This window comes from Tenrec ecaudatus, chromosome 9, assembly GCF_050624435.1.
Source record: "Tenrec ecaudatus isolate mTenEca1 chromosome 9, mTenEca1.hap1, whole genome shotgun sequence".
NCBI classification, from domain to species: domain Eukaryota; kingdom Metazoa; phylum Chordata; class Mammalia; order Afrosoricida; family Tenrecidae; genus Tenrec; species Tenrec ecaudatus.
In genome coordinates, this window is record NC_134538.1 from 124,056,905 (window position 1) to 124,076,984 (window position 20,080).

The 20,080-nt window shown below is 45.9% G+C and overlaps 3 pseudogenes; all 3 read left to right on the forward strand.

Annotated features, from left to right (window-relative positions):
• Positions 1-1,596: 1,596 nt before the first annotated feature.
• Positions 1,597-10,607, forward strand: LOC142456114 (E3 ubiquitin-protein ligase RBBP6-like; annotated as a pseudogene).
• A 1,634-nt stretch (positions 10,608-12,241) lies between these two features.
• LOC142456115 (thiol S-methyltransferase TMT1A pseudogene) lies at positions 12,242-12,748 on the forward strand (annotated as a pseudogene).
• A 5,853-nt stretch (positions 12,749-18,601) lies between these two features.
• LOC142456116 (E3 ubiquitin-protein ligase RBBP6 pseudogene) lies at positions 18,602-19,981 on the forward strand (annotated as a pseudogene).
• Positions 19,982-20,080: the final 99 nt, after the last annotated feature.

The following is a 20,080-nucleotide window of genomic DNA, read 5'->3' on the forward strand; positions in this document are numbered from 1 at the left end:
CTTATACATCGATAGCTCATGTGAATTATGGAAGGATGTGATATACATTTGAAATCATAATGAAAAATTATGAAAATATTTAGAAAATAAAATAGAGTTAAAAATAAATAAAATAAAAAATAAATAAAATAAAAAATAAATAAATAAAAACCAAAAAAATAAATAAATTAAATAATATCTGAGTAAGACAAGAAAAATATATATAAGCCAAAGCCAAAAGGTGACAAGACTAAATGTAAAAATGATGGATCTACTGTATCCAGGGAAGAAAGATTAAAACCTACTAAAGAATCTCAAGAGGTAGCAAGTGGAGGATGTGAGAAATCACCACAATCCGAACCTCCACTTAGAAAAGCCACAGATTGATGGGATAATTTCCTTCATTTGCATTATTTGTATTTTTGTCTTTTTACAATTATGATTATAGCCTCGCCACCTTATTAGAATTTGTTGGGATTTTTTTTATTATTCCTGTAGGGTCGCCAACTGTGAAACGTTGGAGGAATGGATCCATAAGGAGATATCCTGGTACAAGGGGTAATGGGGATGCAGGCACGGGGAAGGACCATAGCGAGGGAAAGGGGATTTGGGGAGTAACACTAAAGGACAGAGAGGGGAGGGAGCACTAGAACGGATTGTGTTTGAACAAGTTATTCTAAAGGCAAATTCACCATGGGAGTGCAGGGGTGCACGAAGATTGATTGTATAATTCTCATTGACATGTCTCAACAACTGAGATGTTGAATTGAATGATATGTAATTTATGTGCCAATAAAATTGATGTCCGTTGTGTTATATTCTGTTTATACTCATTTTTATTAGGGTGTACCTCAGAAGCGCGTCGCCATTGGGGCTCACTCTCTTGAAGCCGTGTTATTTGTTGCCTTATTTTCATTAAGTGAAAACCAAGGATGTTGGGCCCACAGGCAGAGAAATTAGAAAGGGCATTAGGGAGCGAGCATAGATAGGGGTGCAGATAAGAGGGAGCTGATGTCAAGAAATCCAGGGAGGAAAGGAAGTTTTAGAAAGCATGTATGATTATGGAAGAAATTCCACAATTATGTTTGACATGATTGGATTATGGAATGATAGGACATGTAATGGCTCACGAGTTACAGCAAATTAAAGAAAAGGCATAGGTTCAGGTGTGGCTTTGGGGGTCCCACTAAATGCTAGCTCCCACTTAAGAACAATTTGTTCTTAAACCATAACCCTGTTACATACTCACCTTCATGATGCGATCACTACAGATAAGGATATGGTGAAGAAAGCAGATGGTAACATGGGAGAAAAATATAAAACGAAAGAAAAAGTGTGGAGAAAGATTTTTAATCGTTTTCATTGAAAACTTCTGAAGCAGAAGGACTGAAACAGGGAAAGCGTGTGAGCAAAACACAGAGTGGGACCTGAACATGAAAGGATGGATAGGCCCTAAAGCCCATTCATTATACTCCCTCGGGACCCCCATGCTCTGCTTCCCCTGCTGCTCCATTGCATGCCCCCACTGTTTGCTTCAGTGTACTGGGGCCAGCTCAGTGGCACATCCCCCCAGGTGTCTCCATTGCTGACCCGTGTAGGGCCATCGGTCAGTGCAGGATGTCGCATCCCGCCGTGTGGGCAGCTGTATGGTCCTCTCTGTACAATGGTCCCTTCGAGCCAGGCTATCGTCCTCGGAGCTTGGTGGACCCAGGTGTGCTCCAGTCCGTCGTTTTTTCTCCTTCCTTTAACTTGTCTTCCTTCTGGAAGTGGTGTGGTAGGTCACTTCCTTTCCCACAACAGACTATCTCCTTTCATTTTCTCTGTACTCCCTTCAAATGTGGGGGTCGTGCTAATTCTGAAGCAGAGTGAACTGAAAGAACTGAAACAGGGAAAGCATGTGACCAAACCTGACCATGGAAAGATGGCTAGGACCCCTGCCAAGGACGGCATTCCACCAGCTAAGACGATCAAGATCAACAGAAAAACTGGGGAGCAATATTGGAGGTACAGAGGATATAACTAATATCAAAGAACCCTCTGAAGAACTGACGTCAACATCCAGGAAAGTTAACCAGGAAAAAGTCCAAGGAAAGGTCAGGCAGAAGTAAGTGGAACTGAAGGATCCAGCTCCCCTCTAGGGGTGGATTATACTCCTAGATGCTCAGCAGGTGGCCGTCCTCTGCAGAAACCAGATGCAAAAGGACTGTCACTGAAACTGTGGGAGAGTTTAAGGATGACAATAGAGCTCCTGCTGAAGATGTTATTAATATGATTTGGTTCCTCAACCCAAAAGGGATCAAGATGACTTTGGATCTGGAGAAGAAGATGATGTTAAATCTACACAACCAACATGAAGTCTAGGAGAGCCTGTAGTATTATTTAAAGCAAACTAAAGTTTGGCACTAAGATTGAAAATAGAGTCAAGTATAAGGACAAAACGAGTGACCAACGTCAGAGGAAATTCAGATTCAGTAACTCAAAGAAGTGAGTCATAAAACAATGCATGAGATTGAAAGTTCCAATAGCTCTACATCTAGTGAAAAGGGACAAACCAAAGATCGGGATTATTGGATCTTGGCAAAGGGAAACCCTGGGGAGGGCAAAAGTAGCATCAGCCAGAGAGAGAGAGAGTCATGTAGACCGTCTGAATGAAAACGTGACATTTAAAAATCTGTCTGAACCGACTAAATAGACTAGAACTTCATGTAACCATGAATCCATTCATGGATCCTTACATAAAAACTTCATGCCGCATAAAGACAAAAAAAAAAAACAACTAAGACCACAGAGATTATTCAAGTTCCAAGCGCAGGGTGGGAAGAAGTGAGTCAACAAGAAGACTCTCCTCCGTGGAATAAATATTCTGCATCCCCACAGAAAGAGAAACCGCAGATGAAAGGGATTTGCCTCAGATGGGAACAGCAGCCCTCCACCCCCACCCCCACCCCCAAAAGTCATTGAAGTCTCTAGAGTCACAGAAAACTTCATGATCACGAAGCTAGTTCAGATTCTAAAGATGCTAAGGTGAAGAGACAAAGTCTGTAGATACAAACTATAGAGATCATGACAAGCATGTATCAGAATCAAGGGATTATAGTCCAGTAGAAATAAATTACTGCATATCCTTAACCCACCAGACACACACATTGAAAGAGAGCGAGTTGTTGGGCAAATTGACAAGTATTCTATCAAACCTAAGCCCTAGTTAAGCTAGTCCTCTTGATTTTCCTCCGACTTAAGAAAATGATGAAGTGAAATTTGATCCAGATTACAATGAAAATGACAGGGAAAGTAATGTATTTGTACAAGAAGAAGCATCAGGGGGCAATCTGAAGGAACTGAAAGAGAAAGTGATGGAGGAAGCAAAGAGAGTGCGGACACGGCACAGTGGGTCGGTTAGGTGGGACCAGGAGTCACAGTCAAAGCAGTCCAAGTAGAAGCATAGCCCTTCTGGAAGCCAGACCCAAAGCCACAGACGCAGCGCAAGCTCAGCAGAAAGTCAACTCAGTAAGAAGACAAAGATGCAGAGAGAAACGGAGGAGCACGGAAACATGAAAAGCATTAGAAACATAAGGATAACAGAATGTCAGGTGAACAGATACATGGGATGGTGTAAGATATGGCAAATAATAATATATAATATAAACGTAAGGCTTCCTGGGAGGGAGGCAAGAAGACAGAAGGGATAAAGGGGAGCTGAGATCAAAGACTTCAAGAAGAAAGACAGATCATTGAAACTGATGGTGGTAGAATTTGAACAATTATACTTGATCTAATTGAAATATGGAGTGTTACAATATCTGTAAGAGCTCACAATAAAATGATAAGAAAAAATAAAATGAAAAAAAAAAAGAAACGTGAGAAGCCTGCAGGGACTGGAGCAGAATTGGAAAAAAGCGAAGAACAGAAACACAAGAAGAAGTCAACACAGACAAAGGAGGAGGGGAAAGATGAGAGAAGTGACATCTGTCCCTGTGTAAAAGGACAGATTTGTTCATTGTCTAAATTGCAAAGTCTTCTCTATCGATTTTGTTATAATGTGAGGAAATTCAAACCTTGTAACTCATGACATGGACAGTCCTTGCTGCACTTAAAATATTGCCGCTTGATTACTTAATTTTTCATGAGAGCTTTCTAACACGAACTTTTGTACTGAATTGTGAGTGGTGAACACGTAACATGAGAGGTGTGGCCTGGGCCTATGATTTTAGCCACCATTCATCAGTTGGGGCGGAGTTTACTGTGCGGTGAAAGTTTCCCATTTGAACTGTTTTAATTGCCGGGCAGAAGCTGATATCTGTTTTAAAATAACTGCAGAAGGATTTGCGAAAGTCATTGCCAGCCCCGTTGTGTTGCTTTTGGATTACAATAAAACTTTTCCCTAAACGTAAAAACAAAGCAAGAGAGAACAAACGTGGTTGTTAGGTATCGGCAAGTTAGTTCCAACTCACAGCGACCCAATGGGCCACAGAACAAAACATTCCCCGGTCCTGCACCGCCCTCAGCTGCTAGTGGAGCCCACTGCTGCAGTCACTGCATCAGTCCGTCTTGTTCAGGGTCCTCCTTTTATAGGCTGCCCACGACTTTATCAAGCTTGGTGTTCTGTTCCAGCGTCTGATCTCTGCGGATAACATATTCATGTGACAAAGCCCATGAGAAGTCTTGCCATCCTTGTCTCTAAGGAGCATTCTGACTGTACTTGTTCCTAAACAGATGTTTGTTCGGCAGAGTCCATTGGACTTTCGATATTCTTCACCAGCTTCACAACAAATACATCGATTCTTCTTCACTCTTCCCTGCTCTAGCCCAACGTTCACAGGCAGGTGAGGCCATGGAAAATACCATGGCTTGGGTCAGGCCCACCTCCCTCCGCAAAGTAACCTCCTTGCTGTTCAACACTGTACGCGGCACATTTAGTCTCTGCGATGCATCACGTGCTCTCTCAACTGTTTCTATTGATCTTGACTGTTTCTCTTGTTCCGTGAGCATTGATTGTGGATCTAAGCAAGATGAAATCCTTCACAAGTTGCGTCATTTTTCCGCTGATCATATTGGCCCAATTGTGAGCATTTGGGTTTTCTTTACAGTAAGTTGTAATAAATGCTGAAGTTCTGTGATACTTGATCTTCATCAGCAAGTGCCTCCCTTCCTCACCTTCAGGAAGCAAGGTTGTGTTGTCGCAGGTTGTTAAGGCATCTTCCCCCAGTCCTGATGCCACATTCTTTTCCATAGAATGCAACTTCTGTGATGATTTGCTCTGCACGCAGATTGTATAAGCATGGTGAGAGGGTTCAGCTGTCACACACTCCTTCCTCAATGTTAAACCCCGTGGTATTTTCTTGTTCTGTTCACACAGCTGCCTCGGAAGCTAGGTTCTGTATGAGCATGATGAAGTGTTCCGGAATCCCCATTCTTCTCAAAGCTATCCGTATTTCTTGTGAGCCACACAACCGAATGAACGCCTTTGCATAAGCAGTAAAACACAAGTAAACCTCGTGTAACACAAATTGTTTGGTCACAACGAGATCTAAGGAAGCACTGGTAGAGGATGATAAATGGGCCAAGAAATGAAACGTGGGGTCCAGCGCACAACTGAGATGATCCTAAGGAGTGACTGTACAATTTCATGGGATAAATAAAAAAACAGGCAAACAGTGTAGTACGCTCACCTCTTTCACAGAGTCAAGAACAGAGAGGGAGAAAGTATCCTCCAGCAGGTGTATATTGTCTTTGGGTTAACAAGCCCCATCCATCACAGTCTATCGCATAAGGAACAAGTTGGACAGTGTCTTAGCCCTAGATATCCAGGGCACGATGGGGGAGAAAGCTAATAGTAGTACTGGGGCAGGCAGAGGAAACTGACTGTCCCCCGAGTGGGGAGAACAATAGAAACATGATGTCTGCTCCCATGCTGAAGGGCTGCCTGCAGCCATGTGCTTGTAAGGGGTTCCACTAAGGTAGCACTATTATGGGAGGATTTTGTGGGGATGGTTTTTAATTAGGAGAATGTGTCTAGGACTCATCTCCAACTCAAAAATGTGAAGGCCTCCCTCCATCGAAATTCGGCCTCCCAGGATTCAAGAGTTTGTCCACATACACCCTCCTCCTGGTGCCCAGTTCCCCACATTTCCCGCTTTTAGAGTACATTTTAAATTCAAAAGGGTGACGTGGCTTGTTTCGGTACTACTTTGCCTTCTATGGAAGCAGCATGTGACGGTGCAGGCAACGAACAATGACACTGAGTCGCACAGTCAGACTAGAACCTAACACATGGAAACTGCTTGAGGTAAAAATTTCCTTTCTCAGCTGATTGATGTCCAATGAGACATGTTCCTTACATCCCTGCAAGTGATTTACAATTAAAGTCCAGCTATGTATAGTGATATTATACAGATCAGGAATTATGCCCCCAAATTCTAATGTTCAAGTTCGTTTTAGCATCAATTGATGTTGAAAGTCCATTTTTATATCTTCTAGCAAATCAACAGTATGTTGTATTCGTCCAGTCACTTTTGCATAAATTGTCCAGTTCTGATAGATTGCTGGATTGCCTCTCAGGCAACATCAGTGAGATAGTGAAAGTTTTTTGTGCCACCTGGCCAAGAAACACATGTGGGATTAATAGAAGGACGAAGAGATAAATGGCTGAGTGAGCCTCAACTTTCTTGTTCTCGGGCCATTTGCTCTGTGATGGTCAGAACAGGGTGCAGCTGCCTTGGTCAGTTCCCTGCTTCAGCTGGCAAGGCTCACTTCCTGCAAGACATCACTGAGGAGAAGCCACATGGACCTACCCCAATGCAGCCCTGGGTGCTAGAGCAGCCATGTGGAGACCCTGTCAGCGTTGAGATGTTTACACATTCACTTACACATTTGTCTTTCCTCCTGCATTTGGCATCATTCCGCGTGTTTTGTGAGATGGAGAAGGACTTTATGGATCGGTGTTGGACATATGGGTTAGTGTTGGACTTGTGGGCTTGGGCAGCAATGGGTTGGATTGTGTTCTTCGTGTGCACTTAACCTTTATGTAAAACTCTCTTATACATGAATTTCTGTGGATTTGGTTCTCTGCAGTACCCTGACTAACACAGTCAGCAGTGGCAGATATGATTACAACTCTTAGGAAACATTGCTTTCTCATGAATCTGTGAGGTTTTCTGGACGTTTCTGACGTGTATTTATCTCCGGTGCCTGTGAAAACACAAATAAAGAGCCCCTCTCCTTGGGCTGTTAGTGTCCTGTGAAAGAAGCATCCTGGAGATTGGATGGTTTCCTCATCTCCTCCTTGTTCTTCAACTTTCTCCACAAGAGGTCGCACCCTCCTAAGGGGAATCCATTTGTTTTCTCCACCATCTCAAAAAGAAGTAAAAATCTCCTCAGACCCTAGAGATGAGTAACCTGTCATCCTCCGTCCAGCATCATTCTTCCACCAGATTCTTCCACCAGATCTTCTCCAGATGGCTTTTCTCTTTGGTGGTGGAAAAATGTTTCTCCACCCTCATTATGTTAGAATTTTTTTGTAAGGGAGTAAATATTTAGTGTTGATAAAGCTAAATGAAGACTTCCGTGTATGGAAATCACCTTTGATCTCCCCCTTCCGTTTCACTCATTGGGATTTGGTGTGCCCAATGCCCGTTCATTGAGGGCCTGGCCCTGAGCATTTAAGGGACACCTGTGACATGATGAATGTTCCAATCTTAACAAAACTTCCTACACCCTTTGCTGGCGTACGTGAGGCTATTGTCCATTTTCAGATGTATTGAAGTGCCCACCCCAGTGAAACAGGACAGTAAACGGCTGCTGGTGTGCTCTGTGGATTGTCAGGTCATAGCTGGCACCCATAAAAATCCAAGAAAGAACTATAGTGACGTGTACAAGCCCCTAGGCATCGAAATGCCGGTATAGGAGTGGTATATATTCGCCGGAGTGCATTTGACTGGTGTCCTCACCAATGAGCTCTATCAGCTCCCTTCCTAAGTGAGTGCATTCTCTGACGATCTGTCTAGCTTGACCCTAAATTTAGATTATACCTAATTAGATGACATACCTTGGTCTTAGGCTAGCAGCGTTGTTGTGTAAAATTGGATGCTCAGCCCTGGAGACTGTAAGAGTATTGAATGCCTGTGAGGTCCAGCCCCGACCTCCGATGGGCCCTCGGGGACAGTTTGGTCATCAAAGGGAAGAAATTGAGAGACAAACAAAGTTTTGGGGTGCTTACTACGGCATGGCATCAGTAACAAGGTCTGAGCAGAAGGAGAGAACATGTATTCTTAACATCAACTTATAGATTCTTGGGGCATTCAAGCCCCCCTCAGTACAGGGAACCACACAGAGTGGGCTGTACCCAAACCCCAGAGGTCCCTGAGTTCATTGGAGGAGTAAGCTAACAGCAGTGCTGGGGACAGGTCAGGGGGAGTGACTGTCCCCTGAGCAGGGAGAGCACTAGCAGGCTGTCTGCTCCTAGAGTTAAAGGTGCCGCCCACATAGTCCGCAGCATGTGCACTTGTAAGAGGTCATTTTAAGGTAGCACTATTATGGGAGGATGTTGTGCGGATTAATCTGAGTTATAAAAATGGGATTGGGGCTCATCTCTAACTCGCAAGTGTGAAGGCCTCCATCCACTCAGAATCCTGGCCTCCCAGGCTTCTTAAATTGTGAACATTAAGAATTTGTGTGCATACACTCTCTTCCAAGTCCTCGGTTTCCCACAAATGCCTTCTGGGTTGCCCCGTCTGCGTTACTATTTCCCTTAGAAATGGACGCCGGCACACGCGTGCGTGCCCTAGTGTGTGCTAATGAAGAAAGAATGGCGGTAGGATGCTATTTGAGTTTGCAAGGTGAAGAATTACTTCCCAATGGCTTTGCTGTTTCCATGACCAAACACTTGCACATTAAACGCCGAGTAACTGGTTGTGTTCACAGCCTGCCTTATATTTTGAAGAACAGAATGCGAGTGAATATTCGGTTTCTGAGCACAGCCATAGTCAGTTTGGAAGGATTGAGGGAGGGGCCCCAGTGGGCTGCTCTGCTGTCCCCGGAGCCGTCTGTAAGTAATGAGGGGCTCCCTCGAGCCCCTTATGGCATGAGACTTTGGTAATGACCCATGCAGTTGGTTGTAGGAACGACCAAGCTTCCCGAGAGAATAATGGCGAGCTAACTTCCCACAAAATTCCGCTAACACTCTCTAAAGATCTATAGAAAATTCCCAAGCCCTTTTTATCTGAGTGGGGGTGTAAGGTAGAATTATGATGGACGGGTTGTTCCCACTGAGTGGTTCACCGCCATGCTGGCCTCTGATGACCACCTGTGCTATTTGCTCCCAATAGGACCAACCACGTTGAAGCCCATATTGCCTAGATGTCTCCACTCTCGAAGGTTTATCTTCCTGGGCTAACAGAGCCGTGGGGGTGATAGGTGTGTGAAAAATGTCCAGGTGAATACTCATAGCTGGGGTCCTGCGATAAGCCTTTCCTTGGCTGGTGCTTCCTTCTACAAACTGGAACTGACAGCGAGCCGTGGGGTGAGCGCTCTAGGACTATGTAGTGTGGGTCCCGTTTAATGTGTCTATCAAGGGTTTGAGCTCTTCTGTGGGGAAGCCCCAGCAAAGGTGGAATCCAATTTATACCTCCCAGCAACTTGTGAAAACCAGTTAATGTTTTTACACGGTTTTTCTAATAACAAGTTACTGTGCCTGTGGTCCAGTATGAGGGCCGCGTGTCTGAACTTGACCAGGAGCAATCATAAATTGAGAGGTGGCCTCACTCATGTGTACATAGGTTTATTACACTATTTCATTGTGAGGTGCAACGATTAAGGGATCCTACAGGGAGTGGATGATGTAGGCCTCAGCAAAGCATCCTCTGAGTGGTTCTAAGACGTTTCCTATAATGTACTCCTGCATGGTGGCGCTATTCACCAGGATCTGAGATAAAGTTTTAGATGATACCGCTTGGTATGGACCTTCTGGTCTAATTCAGGAACGGTGAATGTAACCCTCTCGTGATCAGCAGGATCTAACTGGATAGTATAAACACAATCCTGGTGGCTCAGCTACGTGAGTCTGAGAGTTGGTGCCCAGAAGACAAGAGGAAGGTTCTCCTGTAGGGAGTGACCAGACCGGCGTGATGGAGTTTCCATCTTCCTTCTCAGGCTGCTTGTTGGCATCCTGGCATTCCCCTTGTACCTGCTGCACTTCCTGGGTCTCTGGAGCAGAATGTGCAAACAGTTCTTTCCCCCACTTCATGGTGAGGTTCACAGTGATGCACAAAGAGCAACGGCGAGGAGAAAGCGGGTGCTTTGCAGCAGCCTGCAGGACTTTGCAGGCATATCTGGGAAGCTCTCCCTGCTGGAACTGGGCTATGACATGGGGGCCAACTTCAAGATCTACCCACCCGGATGCAGGGTGACCTGTGTTGATCCCAAACCCAACTTTGAGAACTTCTTGATGGAGAGCTGTGCAGAGAACCACCAGCTGCAGTTGGAGAGCTTCATGGTCTCCCTGGGGAGAACGTGCACAGGGGGCAGATGGCTCTGTGGCTGTGGTCATCGGCGCCCTAGTGCTGTGCTCGGTGATGGACCAGGAGCAGATTCTCCACCACGTGTGCAGGCTGCCAAGGCCAAGAAGTGGCTAGGCAATAGGCTCAATTGGATGCTATTCATCATTAAGCACAGCACAAAGGAATCCAGGCAAAGATACAGAACAAGAATCTACATGAAGGGGAACCAGTTACATAATAACGGTGTTCGACCTCATGCACAAAGAGCAAACTGAGGCAAGATGTCATATGACCTGTTTCAGTGGCAACATGAAGTTGGGGTCAGTTTGGGGGAATAGACGCCCCATCTATTGTGACATCAGTAGCTCCCACACTGGAAGAGTGATGGGCAGGACTCAAGAGTAGGAGAAACAGCTGCAAAAAGCTTCTCGTCATGGGAACTTGGAAAGTGTGAAGTATGAATTTAGGAAAACTGGAAGTGGTCAAAAATGAAATGGAATGCATGAACATAGGTATCCTAAGAGTAAGCTGAAATGGACGGACATTGGCCATTTTGAATTAGAGAATCACATGATGGATTAAGTGAGGAGTGACTCAATCAATAGGATTGGAGCTGCATTCCTATGCAGAAGGGATCACCCTGACTCCTTCAGGAAGCACAAGGCTCTCTGTGATAGGATTATCTCTATCCATCTTCCAGGAAACCCACCACTGCAGCTAAGGTAGAGTTTTCCCTCTGTTATCAGCAGCCAATCAACTGCAAGGGAGTTCCCTCAGCAGTTATTCCCAGGCTGGATCCTCCATCTGGTTCGTCCTCAAACCTCCAGTTCTTTGGACCCTGCCTGCAGTTCCTCGGACTCTCTAGCCGCCGCCGCCACTTTACTCATCAACCTTGCTTTGAATCACCTCGACCCTTCGGAATCTTGCGGGCGGACCTACCTATAGATTTTGGCACTAAGTGAGTCATTTCCCTCCCTGAATTTCTTCCAAGATGTCTCATAGTCGGTTCAAAATTTACCTGTCCTAAACAGACTTCTGATTTCTTGAAAAATCTTTTTCTCTGCCTGGGTTGCCTATCCCAATAAACAGCCTCCCACTCACCAAAAACTTTGAGGTCATCAATAGTTTTCTCTCTCTCTCTCTCTCTCTCTCTCTCTCTCTCTCTCTCTCCAATAAATCATTTAGCTGTGGGTCCCCTTTTAATGTGTCAATCAAGGGTTTGAGCTCTTCCGTGGGGATGTCCCAGCAAAGGTGGAATCCAATGTATACCTCCCAGCAGCTTGTGAAAACCACTTAACGTTTTTATGTGATTTTTTTCTAATATGAAGTTACTGTGTCTGTGGTCCAGTATGAAGGCCGCTTGTCTGAACTTGACGAGGAGCAATCATTAATTGAGAGGTGGCCTCACTCATGTGTACATAGGTTTGTTACACTATTTCATTGTGAGGTGCAACGATTAAGGATCATCCAGGTGTTGGATGATGTAGGCCTCAGCAAAGCGTCCTCTGAGTGGTTCTAAGATGTTTCCTATAATATACTACTGCATGGTGACACTATTCGCCAGGATCTGAGATAAAGTTTTAGATGATACCGCTTGGTATGGACCTTCTGGTCTAATTCGGGAAGGGAAAATGTAACCCTCTCGTGATCAGCAGGATCTACCTGGATAGTATAAACACAATCCTGGTGGCTCAGCTACGTGAGTCTGAGATTTGGTGCCCAGAAGACAAGAGGAAGGTTCTCCTGTAGGGAGTGACCTGACCTGCGTGATGGAGATTGCCGTCTTCCTTCTCAGGCTGCTTGTTGGCATCCTGGCATTCCCCGTGTACCTGCTGCACTTCCTGGGTCTCTGGAGCAGAATGTGCAAACAGTTCTTTCCCCACTTCATGGTGAGGTTCACTGCCATGTACAATGGGCAGAAAGAGCAGGAAGCGGGAACTGTGCAGTCGAATGCAGGAGTTTGCCGGCACATCTGGGAAGCCGTCGCTGCTGGAACTGGGCTATGACACGGGGGCCAACTTCAAGTTCTACCCGCCCTGATTCAGGGTGACCTCAGTGGACCCCTATCACAACTTTGAGAAGTTCTTGATGTAGAGCATCACTAAGAACCGTCACCTGCAGTTGGAGGGCTTCGTGGTCTCCCTTGGGAGAACGTGCACCAGGGGGCAGATGGCTCTGTGGCTCTGGTCATCGGCGCCCTGGTGCTGTGCTCGGTGATGGACCAGGAGCAGATTCTCCACGACGTGTGCAGGCTGCCAAGACCGAGAAGTGGCTAGTCAATAGGCTCAATAGGATGATATGCAGCAGTAAGCACGCCACAAAGGAATCTAGGCAAAGATACAGAACAAGCATCTACGTGAAGGGGAACCAGTTACATAACAACGGTGTTCGACCTCATGCACAAAGAGCAAACTGAGGCAAGATGTCATATGACCTGTTTCAGTGGCAACATGAAGTTGGGGTCAGTTTGGGGGAATAGACGCCCCATCTATTCTGACATCCCTTGCTACCGCACTGGAACAGTGATGGGCAGGACTCAAGAGTAGGAGAAACAGCTGCAAAAAGCTTCTCGTATTGGGAACGTGGAAAGTGTGAAGTATGAATTTAGGAACACTGGAAGTGGTCAAAAATGAAATGGAATGCATGAATACAGTTATTCTAATAGTAAGCTGAAATGGATGGACATTGGCCATTTTGAATTAGAGAATCACATGATGGATTACGTGAGGAGTGACTCAATCAATAGGATTGGTGCTGCATTCATATGCAGAAGGGATCACAAGGCTCTCTGTGATAGGATTATCTCTATGGACCTTCCAGGAAGCCCACCACTGCAACTGAGGTGTTTACCCTCTGTTATCAGCAGCCAATCAACTGCAAGGGAGTGTCCTCTGCTGCTTCTCCAGAGCTGCATCCTACATCTGGTTTGTCATCTGACCTCCAGTCCTTTGGATGGGAGCCTCCTGTTGCCTGCTGCTCCTGGGACTCTAGCAGCCTGTTGTTGGACACTTCAACCTTGCTTTCCACCCCCTCAGCCATCGAAATCTTGCTGTCTGACCTGCCAGCCCATCGTGGAAGGACCTTCAGGAAATTCGTTAACCCACCAAAGTGAGTTGGATTGAGCTTTCTGTACCGTTGCTTGGACTAATTGGCTGTTCTGGTCCTCTTTGCTATATAACTTATCCTGTTCTGTTTCCACTGTCACAAGTGTCGTGGTTTTGCTGGTCTAGAGAACGCTGCCTAACACAGGAGCCCACTGAAATTCAACAAGTCATTGTGCATGGAGGAGAGTCTTTCTAGTGACTCTCTCCCTGTCCTGAAAGTAAAGAAATCTTAGAATTTCCTCTTTTCATGCCCAGCTTATTGTGCTGTCCGCCATTTCCCTATAAATGGTCCCCACAACAGTGGGCACTGGCTTTCATCAGTGGTCCAGTGGAATGCAAGGACCCGTGGTCGTACAACACAGGCACTTGGCTGCTCACTGAATGGGTGGGAGTTCAAACCCACCCATTGGCTCCACTGGAACAAAGATCTGCTCATCTGCTTCTGTTCAAATTGCTGTAAATGGTTTTCTTGAAGGGGAATCCACCAGGGTGACTTGAGCTGGTGACGCTTGCACCAGTGGAGCTTCTGGGTCTTGATTTGGGTACGGGGTAGGGCAGGACTCAAGATGGCAAACAGATACAAAAATTTCTCATGAATGGAACTTTGAATGTGAGGAGTGTGAATGTAGGAAAATTAAGAATGGTGAACAATGAAATGGATGCATATGAGGAGGTGCCCCACCACCCCCAAATGCAATGTTTTTCAAAGCTTTCTATTTAAATGTTTTTATACAACCTTATCACTTTCAAAGTACTCTCCATTTCCCTTAAGACATTTGTCAGATCCGCGATTCCACTTTTTTTTATTTGGGGGCTCTTACAACTCTGATAACAATCTATACATCAATTGTATCGAGCACACTTGTACATATGTTGCCATCATTCCAAAGATTTTCTTTCTACTTGAGCCCTTGTTATCATCTCCTCTTTTCCCCTCGCCTGCCCTCACCTTCACCTCGTGAACCCTTGATAAATTATAAATTATTTTTATATTCATATTATACACCATCTGCTATCTCCCTTCACCCACATTTCTATTGTTCGTCCCCCGGGGTAGGGTTTATTTATATGTCGATTATTGGGATTGGTTCCCCCTTCTGCTCCCATCTTCTCCCTCCCCTCGTGGTATTGCACCGTCCATTATTGTTCCTGAGGGATTTATCTGTCCTGGATTCTGTGTGTCTAGAGCTCTTACCTTTGCCAGTGCGCATGCTCTGGTCTAGCCAGATTTCTTTGTAAGATAGAACTGGGGTCAGAATAGTGGGGGTGGGGAGAAGGCATTAAAGAACTAGAGGAATGTGGTGAGTTTCATCAGTGCTTTAAGGCGCCCTGACTGGCTCGTCCCTTGCTTGTGACCCTATGTGAGGGGATGTCCAGTTGTCTAGAGATGGGCTTTGGTTCTCCAGTCTGATCCTCCTCATTCCCATCAAAATACTTGGTTATTTGGGGTCTGCTGATGCCCGTTACTTGGTCCTATCCACACCTCATGATCACACAGGCTGCTATGCTTCTTCCATGTGGGCTTTGTTCTTTCTGTGGTAGAAGGCCGCTTGTTTAATTTCAACCTCTTCAGACCCCAGACGCAATATCTTCTAATACCCGGCGTCATCAGCTTTCTTCACCACATTAGCTAATGCGCCATTTTCTCTCCTGCGATCTTGTCAGGAAATTGAGCATCATAGGATGCCAGGTTATTAGAACAAAGTGTCGTGTTGATGGAGGATATGAGTACAGGCCGATGTCTGCCGGCTATCTTTATACTTAATCTATAAATATATGTTCATAGACCTATATCCCTAGCCTTATGTATTCATATATTTATATACGTACATGACATTATTTATACCTCTATCAATATCTTTTGCCTCCTAGTTTTTTCTTCTGTTTCCTTTAACACCCCTCCCTGGCCCACTAGCATATTGTGCCATCAATTGGCTCTCTGAACCTCCTCTCGGCTACATTGCACTTGATTGAAGCCCACCAGGCAGTCTTTGCCCTCCTTACCATCAATTTTAGATCCCTTGTTGTTCCCTTGTGCCGGGATTTTTTGACTACCCCTCCCTATCCTCCGCCCACTCTTCAACTCCCTCCCCCACCCACAACCTTGGGATTCATTGTTTTCTCCTCCAGAGTGTTTATCCTGCCCGTCCTGTATAGATAGGCATGGGAAAGAAAAGAAAGAGGGAGGAGTAAAGCCTATGGAGAGTTCGAGGTCTGTCTGCTGACCCTTATGCATAGTTTCTGCTTGGGTCTGATGCGGTGTAAGGTCTGCCCCCCAAGTCCAAAGTCTATTTTCAGAATTCTCGGGAACTTGGTTGCTCTGCTCCCCTTGCTGCTCTGTTGTGCTCCCTTAGGGTTACTCGCTGGGGTGAGGGGGTCAGACTGGGCACAATTCCCCTACTGTGTCTCTGGTACTGCCCCCCTTGGCTCTGTGGGTCAGTAAGGGCATGCCGTGACTTGTGGGGGAGCCAACCCTATGGTCCTCTCTGTACATTGGCTACTCCAAGTGGGAACATCATCCTCAAAGCTTGGTGAGTCAGGATGCTGTCCACTCTCTCTCATTCTCTCTCTTTTTCCTTCTTTGTTTGCTCCAGCGTGGTCTGGTAAGACCTGCCATTCTCCCCGGGCTTTATCTTAAGTGCATTCTCCTGGAGAGAGGGTTTGGCATAGCTGGAAAAGGGGTTGGCCTGGCCAACCAGACCTCTCTGCTCGTTCACTGCTTCGTGCCAGTGTGCTGCCCTCAAGGCCTGATACAGCAGGTTGAGGTCTGCTCCCTCTCGCCATCCCTTTCCTGTGGAGACATTAATGAGTACCCTCCCATGTGGATTAGTCCCTGGTTCCCTTCCCCCCTCTCCCCCGCCCCCCGCCTTCTTCTTTCCTCCCTTGTTTTCTCTTGTCTCACCCTCCCTTCTTTTTCCCTTCTGTATGTTGGCAAGTTGGATGCATCATTGCGCTTGGTCTGTCCCATGCCTATGTGCCTGTCTCTCAACCTGTAAATTATGGAATAAACTTTTTCTTCTGGTCCCACTGTGTTTTTTGGATCTACCTCAGTGGACTCGTCTTGTACTTGTCCTTCTGTTCTTAGCTAACTTCTCTTAGCATAATTTCCTCCATCTTTTCCCAGGAGACAGTGTCTTTTGTGTCTCCATCCCTGTTTTTTAGTGATGAGTAGTCTTCCAGTGTGTGTGTGTGTGTGTGTGTGTGCCAGAGTTACCCCATTCACTGTCTCTCGATAAATTTCAGTTGTTTCCAGACCTTTGCCAGTGTGAATGGTGCCGAAATGAACACTGGAGCACTGATGACTGGTCACAGTCTATTTATTACTTATTCTGGGTATATGTCCAATAAAGGGATTGCTGGTTTTAAAGGTGCATGGGGCTGGAGAGGTATGCTGTTTTTGCCCCAAAAGATGGCATATGGAGATGCCTGCGTGAGCACGTGCTGTGTCCCTGTGGAAGAAACATTCCCCTGTCTCCCACTAATCAGGTCTTTTTTGTGGCACCATATTACACAATCTTTTCAGAACCTCTAAGTAGAAAGCTTGATTAGCAGGTTGACCTGATAGAAAGAAGTCCAAATGCCCTGTGTCCCTCACATCAGAAAAACAAATGATGGCAACATATGTACAAGTGTGCTTAATATCATTGAATAGTGGGTTGTTATAAGATTTGTCAGAGACCCCGCCCATAAAATGATAAATAAAAATTAAGGATCCAAGGAAATCATAAATATAAATAACTAGATTTATTGTGGTAAAAAATAAAATATAAATGAGAATCATCTTGGTCTTTGATTTCTCTTGATGAGCATTTTTGGGATGAGGTGATGTTGGCTTCTTCCACTGACTTGATTGATGTTGGCTTTCTGGGTCATGAGGATAGCACCACGTCTCACCTCTATTGACCTGGGGGGAAAGTCTGGGTCACTTCGGAACTGTTCTTTCAAAGCATGGCACGTTTCTACTGCACACTTTTCCTCAGTCAGTCACAACTGAGGAACACATTTTGTAGTGACCCTTCTCATTCCCAAAGATTCCGTTTAAGTTCACTGAACCAAGCACCGCTCTCCTCCAGACAACATCCCATCTTCAGTGGTCTGTCATCCGTCTCAAGCACAAGTGCATGACTGTTGTCAGCAATGTCGTGAGTTCAGTGAGTTGACGGGTGACCAGAATGAGATCTGCCATCCGTCGTCATTTCACTTTACTGAAACGAAAGAACCACTCGTGCGCTTGAGTTTCTGAAACAGTTCCTGGTGACCAGAGAGAACCTTCCCAAGCAACACCACTGGGGGCACTAACTCAGAGCGAGTCGCTCAATGCTCACCTGGCAGGAACAAGGCACACTAGGAAAGCTCTACTCGCCCAGCACCATTCCGGTGGTTGTTGTTTTTTTTTTTTTTTATTACTCCCTCATATGCATCAATACCTTAGATTAGTGAGCTGAAATGGACTGACATTGACCGTTCTGAATTGGAAAATCATATGATGGACCGTGTCAGAAGTGATCCACCAAGAGGAATGGACTTGCAATCCTCTTCAGGAAGGACCTTGCTAACTCCGTGAAGTACAGGGCTATCTGTGATAGGAGTATCTCTATCCACCTGCCAGGAAACCCACGACCGCTCTTAAGGTGTAGTTGTTCCCTCTGTTTTCAGCACCCAACCAATTGCAAGGGAGTTTCCTCAGCTGGTCTGCTTTGTCATCTGACGTCATCCTTTGCATGTGAGCCATTGACCTCTCCTGTCGCCTGCTGTCCGTGGGAGTCTCCAGCAGCCTGCCTCCTTGATTTGAACTGTCTCAGCCATCAGAATCTTGCTGTCTGACCTGCCAGCCCTTCTTGGGTTGATCAGCCCTGCAGCTAGGTGAGTGAGAAGAAGCCTAAAACCTAACACCACAGACAAAAAAAAACTTGGCCTCTGCAACCACAGTAGCCATTTCTTGTAGATGGACTGTTCTGATATTCCTCTTCTCTACAGAGCGCAGTCGTACACAGTGAGATATCCAAGAACGACTCCTCTGCAACCATGCCTGGTGTGCATTATAAATTTGCCTCTAAACTCAACTACGACACCATCGTCTTTGATGGGTTCCACATCTCCCTGTGCGACCTGAAGGAGAAAATCATGGGGAGAGAAAAGCTGAAAGCTTCTACCTGCAAACTGCAGATCAGCAAGGCGCAGACGAATGAAGAATACACTGATGACAATGCGCTGATCCCTAGGAATTCTTCGGTGATTGTTAGAAGACTTCCTATTGGTGTTGTGAAATCTGCAAGCAAGACGTCTGGGATCAGTCCAACGGAACCAGCGATGGGCACTTTGCGAGCAATGCACGGCTCTTCTGCGTCCGTTTGTGCAGCCCAGCTGACCAAGGCTGCCAATCTGGCTGACGCCAATGCTTCTGAAGATGACAAGATTAAAGCAATGATGTTTCAGTCTGCCCACAAGTATGACCCAATTAATTACCTGAAGAAACCTCTAGGTCCACCACCTCCTACTTACATCTGTTTCCAGTGTGGCAAACCTGGACATTATATTCACCATTGCCCGACAAAGGGGGAGAAGAACTTTGACGCTGGCCGTAGAATTAGAAGGAGCGCTGGCATTCCTAGAGCTTTTATGATGGAAGTAAAAGATGCTAACGTGAAGGGAGCGCTGCTGACCAGCTCTGGACAGTATGCAGTCCCCATCATAGATGCACAGGCATATGCCCTTGGGAAGAAAGAGAAGCCCCCCTTCTCCCCAGAGGAACCAAGCTCTGCCTCCACAGAAGAGGATCCGATCCCAGCGGAATTGGCCTGTCTCCTCTGCAAGGAGCTGATGACTGACGCAGTGATCATTCCGTGCTGTGGAAACAGTTATTGCGATGAATGTGTGCGCACAGCACTCCTGGAATCAGATGAACATACGTGCCCCACGTGTCTTCAGAAGGAGGTCTCTCCCGATACTTTAGTTCCCAATAAGAATCTACGGAAGGCTGTTGAGAGGTTCCAAAATAAGACTGGCTATACACAAAGACTAAGAAATGAGTTCCCTCCACCACCACCACTGATTCCAAGGCACCTACAACCTCTGAAGAGATCTCCAATATCCAAACCACAGGATCCTCTGATGAATCCAGCGATATCCTCCTCAACTCACCCAGCACCCTCAATGCCGTCATTGGCTTCCACACGATCTACCTCGGCTCCTCTTGCTCCTGGAGCTCCATCTTCTACCGCAGCTCCTGTTCCTGATGTAACTGCCACAGTGCTCATATCGGTCCATTCTCCTTCCTATTCACCATCACCCGCACATCCCAGAAGAGACAGAGGCAAGAGCCGAAGTTACCGGTCACGCTCCAGATCTCATGGATACCATCGATCGAGGTCAAGATCACCACGATATCGTCGACATCATTCATGATGAGGATCTCCTCGAGCGTTTAGGGCACAGTCTGATACTAAACGGAGTGCTCCCCAAGGAGAAACAGAGCACCAATCTGCTCATCGACTCAGAAGAGCT